The sequence below is a fragment of the Cyprinus carpio genome, chromosome A4 (genome assembly GCF_018340385.1).
Source record: "Cyprinus carpio isolate SPL01 chromosome A4, ASM1834038v1, whole genome shotgun sequence".
Taxonomy (NCBI): domain Eukaryota; kingdom Metazoa; phylum Chordata; class Actinopteri; order Cypriniformes; family Cyprinidae; genus Cyprinus; species Cyprinus carpio.
The window spans coordinates 24274317-24279340 of record NC_056575.1 but is presented as its reverse complement, the minus strand read 5'-3'; positions in this window follow the sequence as shown (position 1 = coordinate 24279340).

Genomic DNA, 5024 nt, shown 5'->3' with positions numbered 1-5024 from the left:
GATTTTTTTTTAATTACTGCTGCATCATCTTCTAGTATGATGAATGAACCATATAATACTAAGTGTCGCTGTTTTTAACACCCCCTTATTGACTCATTTGATTAGATAGCAAAGTCTGATGTTTTTTGAGGCACTAGCTTTTTAAGCCATAAGAATTACATTTATTTTTACCTTGCAAATGATAAAACAGGAGGAAATTTTCCTTAGATTTACAGTATTTTGAAAAAGGAACCAGAGTAATATAAACTGTAGAGATCAGAATATACTTGAAGGTGGGCTCTTTTTTGACTTGGCTTGGGGAGCAGTCCTAGCAACCCTGATAACCATCCACATCATCAAGAAGGTGAATTTTGAAGGGACTTTGTATTTGTTTAGTTATTTAAGACAAGTTATTTACGTAGCAATATGTTAATTAGAAATTGAAGGTTAAATAAGATGATTCTGGGGGGGGGGGGGGGTTCTGATGCACCAAAAGATGGCAGACTTTCCTTTCACACGTAGAAACTATTCCCACCAGAGTCTTAAATGTTCCAATTTTCTATTTAAAATAAATGAAAGTGAAGTCTTTTAATTTGATGCGACAGATGTATTGCTTATGAGGGTCGAAGATCACACAAATGCACACATTTATGCCAGTATTCCTTGAGAAACAAGCCACAGTCCTTGAAAACCTAAAACTGACAGTGCAAGAACTTTTCAACACATTACAGACATTTTGTGTCCTGAGGGAAAACATCTGTTTGAAGCCATATGGATCATACACAAAAACAAAGAAGCATATACTACATTGAACTGACGGTTGTGCTGTGCTGACATTCAGTTGGTACGATGGCAGGTTCAGCTGTCAGCTCTACACATGACATTTTACAGAGCGTCTTTCCAGAAAAGGCATCAATGAAAGCTCAAGTGACTGTACAAAAACACATGAGAAGCCGACAGCAGCATCCTGTCTAAACGCAGTCTTGCATGAAGCTGTGAAATATAGAAGAGCTGGTTTAAAAAGTTGTTGGTGGTGAAAGGGGTCCTGGCAACAAGCCACTGTGCCAGGTTTCCTTGAGCACTTACTGCTCACTTCTCTCTCTCTCTCTCTCTCTCTCTCTCTCTCTCACACACACACACACACACACACACTTCTTATTGCCATGGCTACAGAAAGTTTGTTTTTTGCAGATCACGGATTGCTGACATTTGAGACATCTTGTTGAGACATCTGTGGCATCTAAATATATAGTTCAACATTCTAACCAAGATAGGTAAGCATGAACCACAGACACTTCCTCTAATTGGCACCATGCAGGTAAGTGCCTCAACACCACACCAATGAATAATTAATATCAAATGATATACTGATGTAATTAGTTCGTCTGAGTTAGACAAAGTCTAATTTTTATTTTATATTTGTCACTTTTATAAAATTACAACATTTCGGTTTCGAACGTAACCCTCGTTCCCTGATGGAGGGAATGGAGACGAACATTAGGGGTCTAACTTGGGAGCCCAATCATCTCTGAGTTTAAGAGAAAACACCAATGAAAATTGGCTTGTGGATTTTGCACACTGAGCCACTCCCCATGCACACAGGTACATAAGGTGACAGCGTGGGTCCACTCATTAGGTTTTATGCTGAGGAGCCAAAAACGTGTCCTGGCAACAGCAAGTGAATCAAGGTTGTGGCATGGGGACATAACATCTCCATTACCTCCATCAGGGAACGAGGGTTACATACGTAACCAAGACGTTTCCTATCTGTCAGTCACTATGAGTTATGTCATGATGACATTAGGGGTCTATGGAAAACACCATAACCTGAAGACCTTCACAGCCCTGTGGCACTGCAAATGTAGACAAGCTGTAGCCTGTCAAGACAAAAGCTACGCTAAGGTCATAACGTTCCCAAAGTCCCAGAGCAAATTCACTGGCCTTGGTACTGAAGGGGACCAACGGTGAGCACATCGCTGCTGGAGAAGGCCATGCTGCTGTTCTGTTGACAAAAAGTTTTTGGAAGGGCTTTCAACCTTCAGTAAAGATTGCTTCAAATCTTCCCAATTGTTCTTTCACCCTGACAGAACGATGGGGAAGCGAGCCTTAATGGAGACCACATCCTACCCGTAAGGAGGTGACATGTGGAGATACTGAAATGGACTGACCCAGGGGGCACTACATATGGAATGGGTCTCTGAGGCACGTCCTACCTTAGAGTAGGGATGGAACAACTGCCAGAAGAGACTGACAGAGCAGGTCTGTCAAGGGAAGACATGGGCTTACCGAGAGAGAAACCTTACCGTGAAAGAAAAGACATATGGGATTACCCATAGGAAATCAAGCCATATGGATACCTAGCCCAGTACAGGGGCTGACTGGGACTCCAGGCATGCTAACACCAGTACTGAGAATGGCGTCAGACACCACCAAGTCTGACTGCTGGGGGAGCTGGAGGATGCTCGGACAGGATTCGCCAACTGGGGAACTCTACTGGGAGAAGAAAGGTGCTCGGTGCAAGGAATGGCACAGCAAGCATGTCACCGAGTCAGTTCTTTCTGCCAATTACCTGTTACCCAATACACGGAAAGAAACCAGCTCTACATGAAGGTTGTAAAACCTTGCTAAGTTGTTAGCTGTCACCCAGCCCGCAGCTTGACAGATGTCCATCAAAGAGGCGCAGTGCACCAGTGCCCAGGAGGATGCAACACTCCGAGTGGAGTGGGCTCTCATACCCAGTGGGCACGGCTCACCTTGGGATTGGTACGCCAAGGCGATGGCATCCACTATCCAGTAGGCCAGCCTCTACTTGGAGACAGCCTTCCCTTTCTGCTGACCTCCAAAGCAGAAAAGGAGCTGTTCAGAGCTTCTGAAGCTCTGGGTGTGGTCCACATATATGCGTAATGCTCTTAGGGGACACAGCAATGCCAAGGTTGGATCCACCCCCGGGTTCTGTGCTTGCAGATTCACCACCTGATCTCAGAAGGGAATGGTGGAAACCTTCGGCATGTATCCAAGCCGGGGTCTCAGGACAACTTGAGAGTAGGCTGACCCGAACACAAGGCACTCTTCAAAAAAAATGCTTGGAGGTCCCCGACCCTCTTGATAGAAACAAGCGTGACCAGGAGCACTACATAAACAGACAGCAACAGTGTTGGCCCAGATCAGGCCCACATCTGGCCCACGTGAAATCCATGCGGGCCAGTGAGAGAACCCAGAAGGGGCCGGAACTAAACTGCTTGCAGGGGTGTCCTAGGAGGATTAAACCTTCTGGCACCCCTCATGAACCTAACGATCAGGTCATGCTTTTCCAAGGACCTGCTGTCCACTGCATTGTGATGTGCTGCAGCAACAACATACACTTTCAAGGTGGAGGGTGACAGCCTATGCTCCAACCTTTCTTGCAGGAAAAAAAAAAAAAGCATGACTCTAATCGAGCATCTCCAGGGCTCTTCTTGGAAAGAAGAACACCAATTTGTTAACAGGCTCCACTTCAAAGCATAGGCTTGCCTCGTAGAGGAAACTCTAGCTTGAATGATAGTGTCTACCATAGTTGGTGGAAGATCACTTAGGTCTGCCATGTCCCGTCCAGGATCCACACGTGGAGACATCTGGACACGGGTGCCATATGGTGTCCAGCCCCTGAGAAAGAATGTCCTTCCTCAGGGGGATGTGCCAGGGAGGGGCCGTTGCATGGAGCATGAGTTCCGAAAACCACATCCGGTAGACAAGTAAGGAGCTATCAGCAGAACCTGTTCCTCGTCCACCCTGACCTTGCACAGTGTCTGTGTGAGAAGGCTCACTAGGGGAAATGCATACTTGCATAGAGCCTGGGGCCAGCTGTGTGCCAGTGCATGTGTTCCCGGGGGGCCTGGGTAAGGGAATAGTACAGCTGGCAGTGGGAGGACTTGTGGGAAGCAGACAAATTGACTGAGCTTCCCCGAATCGACTCCAATTAGCTGGACCGCCTAGGGATGGAGTCGCCATTCTCCGGGGAAAGTAAGCTGTTGTGAGAGTGTGTCGGCTGCACGATTGAGCTCCGCTGGGATGTGGACGGCGCACAGCGACTTGAGCCGTGTCTGACTCCAGAGGAGGAGATGGCGGGCAAGCTGTGACATGTGACTTGATTGTGGACCGACCAGTCAGCTGATTTACGAAACAGCCTCAGTGTTGTTCATGTGGACATATTTAAACCACATCATTATCAGTTAAGAATGTCATTGATGCACAATCTGCTGTGGCTTGTCTTCACAAAAGTACTGTAATTTGAATAAACTAAACCTAGAATGAGATTAGAGACATGTTAGGGAATTTTAAGTGAATAATTAATAAATAATAATATTTCAGTCTAAAAAAAAATCTATTAAAAATCTATTGTGTGGCTTCAAAAGACTTTTTGTGACCAGTTTTAAATAAAGCATGTGACCAGTTTTATGATTTATGTGACAATTTTGTGCTTTTTTGGAGTATGACAACCCCGGTTCCATTTTACTTTCATTGAATGGAGAAGAGCAGCTTCGACATTATGTTAAACATCTCCTTTTGTGTTCCATCGAAGAAAGGTTTGGACGTGGAAGGGTGGGCACCTAACAATATCATTTAAGGTTTTTTTTTTTTTGGTGGGGGGCAGTTAGCAAGGTCCAGATGTTTCAAGGCTTGTTTGCATGCGGCTAAAGTTTCCAGCTATTGAACACCTAATTCCAAATTGCATCTTCAGACTATACACCTCCACTCCTTCTGGCTACAATCAATATGTCATAGAGATATGAAATGACAGTCTGATAGGTACTCCGAGAGACTGTAGGGGCTGTGAATAGGATCGATCCTTTCCAAAAGAGAGCCAGTATTCATAATCATCTTTCAAATTGTACCTCTTTGATATTGAAATAATCTCTGAAACAGTGGTTCTCAACTGGAGGGCTGTGTGTTCTGATAGTGTTATGAGCAGTTGGGGGGGAAAAAACTACACTAAATGCAATTATTATAAAAAATGGGAACTTTTAACATGAAATGTTGAGGTTTTTAATTCGGTTCAGTTTTCTCTT